At 44.5% G+C, this 12,600-nt stretch overlaps 1 long non-coding RNA gene across 2 annotated transcripts in view; it reads left to right on the top strand.

Annotated features, from left to right (window-relative positions):
- LOC110406027 overlaps positions 1-9,606 on the top strand; it is a 45,448-nt gene extending 35,842 nt beyond the window's left edge. Inside the window, exons 3-5 of one of the 2 annotated variants that reach the window (XR_002443211.1) lie at positions 367-616; positions 2,752-6,211; positions 8,952-9,606. This is a non-coding gene — a long non-coding RNA (uncharacterized LOC110406027). Of the gene's footprint in view, positions 1-366; positions 6,212-8,951 lie in introns of both variants that reach the window. The other variant, XR_002443210.1, reaches the window with a different exon arrangement.

Genomic DNA, 12,600 nt, shown 5'->3' with positions numbered 1-12,600 from the left:
ACCTTTTGAAAAATGACGTGATCAACATACTTTCATCAAGCACTCAAACTCAGAATTTTCAACCATTTCTCCTCATTTATAAATGTAATTTGTTTGTGGTGAGTGGAATTCTCATTAGGCTCTGAGCTGTTTGACATGTTTTGATAACTCAAAAACAAAGTCAAAATCTCAGCAATGTGAAAACAAGCACATTTGTTTATTTTCCCCAGTGACTTTACTGGAATTCTCTCCCACAATAAAAAACATTGTAATATGTAGTGATAAGTTTCACATGTCCCTAGATGTGAGGGATATCACTGATTTCAATCCTCAGCTACTACGTTCTCCCTAAATTGCATATTTTCCCTCTTCTACATTCACTGACAGGTGGGGAAGAGGACATAACAGAATGAAAGCCAAGAAGAAAATTGCAGCAAAGAGATGGAGGAGTGCTGCTTAACCGTCTGTCTCCTGAAGTCTTCAGATGGTGACTAGATGCCTACAGATAAGAAATTTTTTAATCAAGAAGTTAGAGAACTCCCTAGCTGAAATGACATGGAGTGAGTCATATGGTAGATCAGACCAGATCATCTAAGAAAATATTCAGTCTTTCAAATATGCATCCATTTGAATTCAGGTAATACTTTTTTTTTTTTCCCAAGAGAGACAAAGACCAGATCTTCCTAAATCAGCTGTTTTGGTGGGAAGAGGAACCCTAGGGGACTTACACGACATTTTAAGACCTAAATATTAGAGTAGAGCTAGGACAATTTGGCAGGAGATGCTGGCTGAAAGTATGGCTTCATTGAGCCCGAGTGGGAATTTGAATTCAGGGGGCTAAGTTACCACCCAGCGTGTCAATGGGAAAACTGCCAGTGTAAAACAGGAAAAAAAATGATATGAGATGTTTAGCCTCAGGAAACAGAATAGAAAAGATGTTTGAGTCCCTGGTTCCCATCTCCCCTCAAAAAAAAAAGAGATGAGTCGAATGGAGAGTGACATCAGATTCAATGATCTGTCTCAGCACAAGATATGTGTGAGGCAAGCAGCTGTTTTTTTCTTCTAATACATAAGATCAATAACGGAGGGACTGAGAAATTATACAGATTGAACAAAACAAAGTTAATTAGTGAGTTCACAGAGTCATGGAATAGTTGAGGTTGGAAGGGACTGCTGGAGGTCCTCACGCCCAACTCTTACTCAAGCTGGGTCACCTAGCACATCTTCCCAGGACTCTGTCCCGGTGGTTCCATTCTACAGAAGCATTCAGGGTCATAGTCTATTCTTCAGCAAAAGCATGAAAGATCATCACTCTTCATCAAACCCCAGTAGTGATGCTATGAGACCTTTCCTTCAGGTATAAACTCTTCTCCAGCTCTCTCAGTGCTGCTCTTTCTCACATAGCCATGGATCTTCTGCAGCAGGATCTGCTCGACGTGTGGAAAAATTATAAACCCACTGTTGTTATGAGAGTCAGGGCAGAGCATAAATCTAATTACAGGAAGCAGGAGAAAGAGGGGGAAACTTTCAGAGTGTTTTATTGTAATTTAAGTAGGCTTCTAAGATATGAGAAGTCAGCAATATTGTTAGAGGTTATGAGGAGTTTTCATGCAATCACAAATTCATATTTCTCTGTCCTAAAACACAGTCCGGGAGAAGGGCAGCCAGAGGTAAGTGGCAGAACCAGGAGGAGGAAGAGAGCTATTAGCCGGCTCTGGTTTGTCTCTCCTTCTTATCAGATCGTAACTTCACGGTAGCACTTCCACGGCAAACTCCTTGTACCCCTTCCAGATGAACTTTCAAGCCTGCCTCCCTAGCGATGGGAAATGCTAGACACACGAGATCAGCTAACGAGGCAGGGGAGAAGTTCTTTTGGCTGCAATGGGCTGTGTGGGATCTCTCCATGCCACAGCTTGGCTTCCTTTATGTACAAGCCCTACCGATTCCCCATTGAGATGGAGTAAGCTAACTGGTCATTTTCTATTAGGAATGTCCCAACAAAGATCAAGACTGAATGTTCAATGGGCACCTATCTGTGTCCTTTCTAATTGGCTAAGATTTCCTCTGCTGGATGTGTATGTCAGACTTTTATAAAATCAACCCTCACTTTTATAAAATCAACCCCCACTTTTATAAAATCAACCCATGCTGGTAGGCATCCTAAGTAATGTCATGGAATAAACTGAAGTAATTTGGGATACAGTTTGGTATAAGAGATCACAAGTACTCTGCTGAGATTATTCCAGTTTTATATCCACTTATGAAACTACAAAAGAAATCTGCCCACTGGTAAATTTGAATTATTGTTTTCATTTATTTTTTTTCACTTGTCAACCAGCTTTTCCAACATTTTAGCTGATATTTCCTGTTTTAATCCATCTGGGGTACCATTGATTATTTTTTTTTCTTACAGTTCCCAGGGCAGAGTGAAGAAAATGGGCATCAATTTAGAGAGTCTCTGCCAGGAAACATATAATAATGCTGTCGTTTCTAAGAAAACTGCAGCAGCAGGCTCAGACAGCTACGAAGTAGAGCACATGCATGGATTTGTCATCCTGCCTTACTCTTAAACAACATTAGCTTCTTTGTCAATTGTGAGAAAACAAGAGGGAAAACCCCTTGGAGGTGTGCCACACATTTATTTGTTCCTGAGCTCTTATAGCAGTGTTGGCTACAACACAATCCTTTTTTTAGAAAAGAAAGGTGAGCGTCTGTGCAACTTGTTCTGAAAAGTCAACAGACGTGTTTGAGAAATGCATTTTCTTGCCACAGGTTGACTTGTGACATCCAAGGACAGGATGCTTGTGACCGCACATATCCGATGTTCATGACAGATCATGAGTACTGCTGCCTGTCCCCTCCAGCTCTGCTTCTGGTATGAAGAAGTCATCCAACATTGGAGCATGCATGGGCCACGGGTGCCCTGCTACTCCAACATGGAATGCTGCAAGCCCCAGAGATTAGGTCAGCAGAGACACCCTTTTACTCTTCTGCATCCATGTTAACATCTGCCTATTTTAAGTAAAAATCAGTGATTTCGTACTTTCACAGACCCTTCACAAATATCAGGGCACCTCCAACCCATTGAACAGCAAGAACAAATCAAAATTCTTCCAGTCTGCCTTCCTTCACCTATGCTTATGTAGAAAATCAGCTTCCTTGGCTTACATTGTCCTTCAGCCAGAACCTAAGAGATGGGAGGAGTCTGGCCAGAGCCTTTTAGCAGGCGAGCCCTGCAGCAGCCATAACCACAGCAGCGTAAGGCCGGACAGAGCAGAGAGGCCTGGCCGTGCTTCCCCCACCATTGCAAGGCTGCCATTTTCTGTCATGACAGCTAACACACAAGTGACTTCAGCCTCTTAGTGAACCAAGTGGTAACGTGGGCTGGGTGCTCCACAGCCACAGCGGAACATGAAGTGTTACTGAAATGGTGGTGCCCCAAGGAATGTTCTGCACAGTAGATTCTGTGCTTTTTTTCAGGCTGTGTGTGAGAAACAAAGCTTGGTGCTTAAAGATAACATCTGGGTGGCCAGTGCCAGAGCCTGGATCCTCCCTGGGCTAAGCCATGCTCTGATAAACGTGTGACACCAGGACATGAGCTGATGAGGACTTTGAAACACACTTTATAGATGTTCATGTAAGAGTGCAAACAGTCCAAATCCTGATGCAGAAGCATACAAACAGCAGCTCAGGAACTGTATTTATGCCGAGACATGCATTAGGCCTATCCTAGTGCTTCATGAGGCACAGTGGTATCCGTAATGCCCCTCCCCAGGATGTGTTAAGAGGTTTGGCAGCTCATTACAAGTTCTAAAACATAAAGAGACATCTGTGTCAAGCCCTAATGAGAGAGTACCTCTGAACCACTCCAGTAAAACACCTGCAACCTGTGTGATTGTTTTAAATTGCCTTCAGGTAATCCCATACTTCCCCATCAGAGCTGCCTTGCTGTTTGAGCTGATGCTGTTGCCGCTCATGGAGTATGAGAATGAGGAGAGGGAATAGCGCTGCTGTAAGTCATGATGGCAAAACACATTTCCCTTTAGAAACAAATGTCGCAAGTGGTGGCTGAAATCTACCAGAGTGATGCACTTCCACATCCGTTAGCACATACTTCGACCAAAATAGAACTGCTCAGTTTTAAGGAAAATCTCTGCAAGGGGGAGAAATACTCCTCCCCCCTTCCTTTTTGGTGCATTAAGAAGGACCCAGAGTTCCCCACTCTCTCACTTGTTGCTAGAAATTCATCTTCCATGAAAGCCACAGGAAGCACTGGCTGTCTGTTTCCAGCCTGTCTGCCCTAGGAGAGACCTCTGTGTTGGATCCCAACAAGAAGAGATGACAAACAAGACAAATGCATTTCATAGCACCCGTGACTCAGATGGAGCAGATCAGCTCTTTGGCTATTGCTTCATTTACCAAGGCTTGTTTGCCACAGATGTCACCAGCAACAGTCCCCAGAGCTACCACAGAAAGATGCAAAGGAACTGCGGCCAATTGCTGGTCTTCAGGTGTAATTCAGGTCCTCCTGAAGCAAAGATGGTCAGTAAGTAGTGCTCACCCTCCCCTTTCCCAGCCCCTCCAGCTCCCCACACCGTTGTGCCGCTGCCACACGCTCCATGTCACATCCCTGGAGATGGTGCGCTGCTCCATAGCTCCCTCCCATCATCTTCACAACGAGACCTGGCCTCCATGCAATAGATTAAAACAAAAGTCGTGCTAGAGAATTAACTGATGAATTGGGGTTTAGAAAGGCCACTAAAATCATCACAGAGCAAAGGAGTTTTCCATTGCTTTGTTTGGAAGAACAAGTTGGCACATGAACAATATTTAGTGCCTGATCCTCCTCTACCCCTTGCTCAGCCCCAGTGAGAGAATGATGCCTCTCTTCTCCTTTGCATTTTACAGTCCTTCACCTTGGGTTTTTCCTTGGGCAAGAACAGCTCTGTCCCATTCAGCCTCAGGGCTGGGACTCTGGGAAATACCTCCTGGATCTCCAGTGGGCATTTGCCTCCCTCACTGCAGTTCTTGTTCCTCTGTGCCTTTACGAAATGTCATTCATCAAAGATCACAAACAGTTTAATTCAAATATAGCTTTTATTTATAGCATTTTTTCCTCCGCTCTCCCTCCACATCTCCAGAGCATTTTTCTCTGTGCTTTCTATTTTCTCCCACTGGACTACCCTCTCAAATACAGCTTTCCAGCAGTGCAGCTCCTCAGTGTTAGCAGTTATCCTTCGTAGGGAGAATAAAGATCCCTATTCAATGCCTGGTTATCACTGAGCCACTAAAAACTGAGGTTTATCGTTCTTGCAGCCTTTCAAGCCTTCCTTAATAAGGAGTACTTAAACTTGTCACAAAAATGTAACCTTAGGCTTGCACAAGAGTGACGCTCTTTTTGTCTCTCCTTCCAGGTGTCCATATGTCTGCTGCGGGGAACCTGGCCAGCTCACAGAGCTGCCTCTCCTCCAAGAACTGCATACTGAGGCAAATTCCCAGCTTATTAAAAAATAGTTTTGTTATTTTGCCATCTTGTTTGTTCTGCAGTTCCACCGTGTTTTTACCCTTCTTCCCTTCTCTCTTTCTTATTTTGCTCCTGGCTTTCGGAAAAAAAAAAAAAAAAAAAAAAAGAAATGGTAAAGAAGCGGAAAACACAATAAATTCTTAAATATGTCTTTATATTGAGGTTCTCAGTGTCACAGAAGAAGCCATTGTCACTTCCAGACTGTCATAGGAATTGACAGGAACATTCCACATTCAGGTGCTGATTGATCAGAGAAGGGCTGTTTGTATGAAGAACCTCAAAGGAGCTTCCAAAAAAAATTAAAAAACCTTGAAGTACATTATTCAGCTTTTCTTCAGCTTGTGACGAAAGAGCCTTAACTTCATTGTTGCTTAATTCATTTCCAAAATAAATTAAATAAAAACCGCAATAGCTAAAACTTGAGTAATGTTGTCCTGGATTTTAATGTGGTAGAAGTACTCCACTCCCAAATTTAGGTTAGTTGTTTCAGATTAGTTTTCCTGAGTGATTCTGAGAAAACTTTTCATATGTCTTTTTTTAATTTGTTTTCCTTTCTTACGTATTTCCTTCAGCTTACAACCTGGAGGATGTTTGTCCAGATTTCGAGGTTAAATGCAGTTATGCTTCAATCCAGAAAAGTAATCCTTCAAAATAAAGGAAGATGTTGTGGTCTGTGGATTAGTTCATGAAGACCTCAAGTTTACCACGGTAACTGCTTTTATATTTTTAATTATAATGCACCATTTCTTAATATTTTGAAGGAAAGGACCGGCATACAGAGGGCAGAAAACCTTATATACTTTCTTCTTTGAGTGCTAAACATTCTAGAATTTATGTTTCCTGATATGCACTTGAGAAAAAATTGAGATGACAGCATGCTGTTTGATCATGACTCATTAAAATGGCGCCCAGACTTCCCCCTCATACACAACAGACAGTTACGTAGCTGTTTGCAACCTTGACTTAATAGAATTTTGCAATGCAGTTTCACAATGCCGCTTTCTCCCACTTTGCATTTAAGAATCCAGTTGCTTACTGTTTAAAAATCCCGATTAGCTTCTGAGAGGAGACTTTCAGCCGTCCCCAGTTGTAGCTGTTCCTAATCTTTCACCATCCGACATCTCCCCTGTGCCTCGGGCCAGGCGCTCTGAGCAGCACATCCACGGATGTTGTTAGAGTTACGGGAGCTGCACCTCCCAGCCGTAATGCATTCTTATCCCTTTACATCATGAAGTGAACCGACAGCCCCATTCAATCATTGACAACCTTTGGTGTCTCGTCATTGCGCAGTGGTTATTGCTATAAACCGTCCCCACCAAAGTTTCCGTGTTTTTCCTGCTCTGCCGTAGCAGAGCCACCAAGGTTCCTGTTTGTCACCTGGTGACCGGCACTGTTTTGGTAAACTTTTCAACCCATCTGACGTGCCATGGAGCCAAACTGTGGGAAGAGCTCGTTCCGCCTTGCTGACCTGAGCAGACCCAGCGTAGGGCTGGGAATAGCGGGAATACAAGTGGTTATGAAAGGAAGAAAAGCAAAAAAAAAGGGTTTTACTGAGAAGTATGATGTCACCCAGATCACAGTCTATTTCTGGAACTAAGCTGTGAAACCCATGACACATTTTGACACATAAATGTTGCCAAGTAAAACTGATAATATATAATTGTTTAATAGGGTCACAGCCAACTGTTTTCCAGATAAGGAGCTGAACTCTTCCATGCAATATAGCCTTTGTGGAACGTTACACCTAGTTGGTTCCATGCTTTCATTGGCTCTGGGATTACTTCCTATCATATTTAAATAAAGAGACTAGATTATTGGGTACCATAAGAACAATGGATTGCTTAATGGTCTCATGGCACTTATCTTAAGTCAATACAAAAGTTTTGAGTTTCTAGGGCTATGTCAAGGGCAGCGAAACAAGGACTGCATTCAGTGAATTAGTCATTTGTTTATTTTTTAATGCACATTTAAGTATCTTATGTTGGGGACTCAGATATACATAGATGATTCAGTTAAATGCAGATTAATTTACAAAAAAAATTGTGCTTGTCTGAGAAACAGAATCTGGTAGAAAATATTATTATGTTATTATGTGCAATTTGTTCTAGATAAAAGTAATGATCAAACAACTTCCTCGTCTCTTTGCCATGGTGCAAATTTCCTGTGATAGAGGTCTATTTTGTATAGAATTCTTCATCAAAGCTTTGTTCCTAGAAGCTTGACAGAGATCCATAATATAATTACAGTTATTAGGAGTAAGTAATACCAGTAAGAAGAGATGCTATAGAAGTATAGATATGGAAGGGAAGAGATAGGTTCTGTTATGAAACAGAGACTGTAGCCCAGAAATGTTTGAAAATTGCTCAGAGGGGCTCAGGACACAGAGGCAAAGAGCAAAGGCCAGGTATCCATGCATGCAAGGAACAAGAGGGGGACTGAAGGGCAAAGCCTGGGCTTCAAAAGCCACATCAGAGTTTTAGAGAACCAGAATTCTTATGTTATCCTGGAGACTAGAGTCCTAAGTTCTTCTCATTACAAGTCTCATAATGTCCTTATTTCTATCTTTACAGACAGTCATGCAGTTTTAACTATAAGGTCATAAAACCTTACTGTGTTTCCTTTTTAAAATCAATGCTTTCTAATCCTTAACTTCTGAAATTTGTGATGAAAATGAAACAAAATTATTTTCTCCCTGGATCTGAAGTGGATTGCTGGAGTTAATTTGCAGCTATGGCCAGTTTGCTCCCTTCTAGAGAGAAAAATAGGTTGATTGTTTCCTTCAAACACAACATCACATCTCTTTAGTGCCAACCCTTCCCTCTCCCAGTGTGAGAGAGAGGTTTAGGCCACAGCCACATTGCCCTTCTGACTTTCATGGTGTCTGAAGGTCCATTAACAATTCAAACTGGAGCAATTTGCGCTGGTGGTGTTCCCATTTCCTTGAAAGCAGCTTCTCTGTGCTGGTATGGGGGCAACAGTGTGGAAGCAATGCTGTTATCACTGTAGAGGAGCATGGAGCATGGGGTCACTCCATGGCCAGGCCCTGGGCAGCCAGCACTGAGCTCCCTTGGCTATGAGGGCTTTGGCCAGCTGCTCACTTGGCTTCCCACACCAGCTTGCCATGCCCATCCATATTCAACCATCACTGCTGTGGAAAGTGATCTGAGCTTCATTGGACTGCGTTGCATGTATTTAAGGAAAGGACATATAAGAAAGAACCACTCATTCCTCCTTGAGTCCAGTTCTTTCCACCAGTCTCTCTTCACCATGCCCAGCACTGCTTGCAGGACAGCCTTTCTCTTTTCCCTTGCTTGATATACAGTATCATGCCATTTCACTGAACTGGCAGATGAGCTTGGACTCTGTTGTCCCTCAGCTCCCAGCCACGAGCCAAAGATCCTGTTATTGTTCTACCATACACTGATTTATCTTTTGCTTTCTCAAGTAGCGCTTCCCCAAAGAACACATCGCGGGCTGAATGGGAGCACGGAAGCAGGCTGCCAGAAGGCACTTACCTATTGTTCTTCCTTACCCAAGATGGCATGTTAATTGCAGAGCACCCAGTGCAGCTGCCATCTCTGCATCAGCTGACTCCTAACCTTTACCATGCATACAGCAGTCATTTGCCTGAGACCAGCTAGCAACAGAGTGCAGACCTGCCTGTTGAAGCTTGGATTTCTGAGCAATTTGTTCCCGTGTCACGGAGCTTACAAGGTCCAATTACATCCCCTCACTGTAGCAGAAGCCTTTCACTTGGTGTGGGGCTGAATTTGATGGCTATGCATCTCCCGCTGGATAGCAGCTGGAGGACCAAGTTCATCCACCTGTGTCCTTGGGCTTCCTACTAGTTGGACATGTGTCTCTGGGTGCCAAGCCCATTGCAAAAGCAAAAGCTAAGCCAGAGGAATGCAGATCTTATTAAATGGAGAAGGGGATGGCCATTTGGAAAGCTTAGAAATACAGAGAAATAGATGTATTTCTTGGTGGAGGACGTTTGATGGTGGGCATCACAGCTAGTGTTGCATTGTAGAGATGGAAAATTTGTGTTTATATCCTGAATACCAACTCTTCATTCCAGCTGTGGGAATCCTAACATTTTTGGAAACAGGTGGTTGCTTGCTGCAGTGCTCACAGAAGGGCTCTCTTGCCTACGAGAACCTCAGATTGCTGTGAGAAAGCTGTTTGTACATAAATAACTGATATGCATTTTTCAGATTCCTAAAGTCTGTGAAGCTTCAGTTACCCAGTAAAGGACCAAAATAAAACCCCCCGAAAACAGTATCATGTGACCAATTCATTTAAGAAGCTGTACGGCCCCTCAACACTTGAGGATCTGTATGTAGCTGGCCCTACTCTGCCCATTTTCCTCTCATCATTGCTGGCCCTACTCTGCCCATTTTCCTCTCATTATTGGCCTCTCCGTACAGATGGGGACCTTAGAAACAAAAAGATGGAATGTCTTATGACAGGCAAGCAGGGAGACTGTGGCCGAGTCATGGAGAAAACTCACACGTCCTGAGGAACAAGCACTCTGAGCCATTTCTAGGTGACAGAGGAACGAGCTAGGAAAAAGCCCAGCAGGCCACAGAAAGTCAGAGATAAGGGAAACGTCTTAAGGACTGGTGTAAAGCTGCTCTGAAGCTGCCTTACCGTGTGATTAAGTGAATCCCATCAGTGGCAGTATCACAAACAGAACGCATGAGGGCATTTCTGCCATTCCTCAGCCCTCGGCCATCTGCTCGCTCCAGTATTCCATGAGAGTCCCACCTCCCTCGGAAGCAAGGCATGTGCAAAGTTCACAAACATCAGCAGGAATTGGAGTTATTCTTGTTTCCCTTGTGAGCACAGTCAGTAATCGGTGTTGGGGAAATGAGTAAATGAGTCAGGAAGAAAACTGCAAAAAAAAAAGCAACCCCAAACACCAGTCCTTGGTTCCCCCATCTCCTGCTGTGCCCCGTGGTCAGCGTAGGAGCCAGCACCTCGGGTGCACCTTGAGGGTGGTGGGAATTGCTGCTGTAGGTCTCCAGAGTGGGATTTGCCCTGGATGGAGGCAGCACTGGTGGTGGCCATGGCTGCCCTGCGTGCGTGGCTCTCATCCATCCCCACACCCAGCGACTTCCGCACCAAGAGCCCATCCCACTGCGTGCGTCCACAGCCTGAAAAAGCAGGTGGAGACCACGGGCAAGGAGAAGAGAGAAAAAGCATTGGCAACTGGAGATGTGGGTCTAGACCTCTTAACAACGATAAACTCATTAGCTTTGCCACGGGTTACCACTGGGCAGCCCCAAGCAGCGATTCCTTTGGTGCAGCAGCACGAGGCCAGGCCACACTCTGTGGGAACCAGTGCCCAATTGCCCGCAGCCTGGATGGGAACCCTTCCTCGATGTGTTGGGGCAGGCCCCAGTCTCCATCCCAAAGGCACCGGTAGCTGAACATGGGTTTCTTTTCCACAGGAGCGCGGTGCTCACGCTGCTTGCTTGTGGCTACAAACGGCAGAGAGGGAAATAATGCGATCACTCTGCAGAATGTTTTTTATTGTCATGTCAACAAAATATTTTCTGCCTCCGCAGACGGTGGAAGCGCTCAGCATGCAGCATCCTTCCAGTTTTGGAAAACACTTGAAAACCACCGACAGAATCTCACTATTCCTTTTTTTAGCTACATAATAAAAAAGCAAACAAGAAATATGCTGATCCCCAAAATGAGCTAATTTTTTTTTTTCTAGCAATTTAATTTTTTAGCTTTGATCTGATACCAGAACCCAGAGGACTTGCTTGCTATTTCTAAATAATGAGTCTAATGTTTATGCTCTGAGCCTGAACTTTTCTGGTTTTGGAAAAAATGTGACTTTACATAAAAGTCCTTTGATTAAGAGATCTGCAGTCAGAGGAGTTTTCGATACAATAATGAAAAGGCCTTTCAGATCGCTAACTCGAACACTGCTCAGCACGATATTGCTCGAGAAGGGGAGAAGCCGGCAGAACAATCACACTATTAGTCTTTGCTTTGCCAAGTGTTGTGTTAGTCATATTGCTGGTAAAATCTCCCAGAAGTGCCTCAGAGCAGCCTTACATTGCACGGAGTGATGCATGCCTGATAAACGCACCCTGACCTGGGTGGTCTGTCGCTCTGGCTCTCTCCTTTTATTTTTTTTTAACCCCGTTTCATTGAGGCCTTAAGAGGTGATTGTTACACAGAGGGAAAGTGCCTGGAGGAGAAACAGAGGCTATTTCCTCCTGCTGTGGTCCACATTCCCCTGCAGCAGGGCTGCCTATCTGCTGCAGCAGGCTCTCCTTCCAAGAAAACTGCAGCACAAAACACAGCACTCCCATCCATTGCCCCAACTGAACTCGCAGCACTGGGCATTAGGAGCACCCAGCACCTGGGCTCATCTGTGGCTCAGGAGGTGACCTCCTGCTCGGCCTCAGCTCTCCTGGATCTGAGATGGAAAGGGCGACTTTCGCCCTGCTAAGTAGGTTGTGGTGTTGAAGCTGGATGCCTGCGTTATTTATGCAGAACTGACACGTCTCTCTGTCCTGAGCCGTGTGGCCCAGATTCCAGCCCTTGTATCTACAAAACATTACTCATGTGCGCGCTCCTCTTTCAAGTCCTTGATTCCAATGGTATTACTCACATGTGCACGCATACCGCGGCTGTGCGCCTGAGTGCTGCTCACGTCTCTGCAGGGCAGGGGCAAATCCTGCTGCTTTCAGCTGATTTACACCAGTATGCCAGAGATACAAATCTGAGACCAGAGCAGCTTGCTGGGAAAAGGAAGATCAACTCGGAACCTGATTCTCCTCCTCATCCTCATTCTCCCTGCACGTTTCCCACCTCCGCTGCCACCAGGGCAGCCCATGGGAAGATCTGCTCCTTTGGATCGTTGGGGCACTCCTGCACACCAGGGGTTAAAATGAGAAAGCACTTTGATTTTGGAGATTTATGGCCTTCCTCCTGCTGTATTTGTGAAGCTCCTCATTGCAGTCAGCCATCCCCACCCCTGCAGCTGTCTGTACATTTTTTCTCCGGTTCTAGAGTTGTGCTTTACTTAGGAAATTATAATTATTAAAACACACAAGGTCACGCTCTAGATGAAC

The sequence above is a fragment of the Numida meleagris genome, chromosome 13 (genome assembly GCF_002078875.1).
Source record: "Numida meleagris isolate 19003 breed g44 Domestic line chromosome 13, NumMel1.0, whole genome shotgun sequence".
NCBI lineage: Eukaryota > Metazoa > Chordata > Aves > Galliformes > Numididae > Numida > Numida meleagris.
Note: the sequence above shows the minus strand (reverse complement) of the source record. Positions and strands in the feature narration are given on the sequence as shown.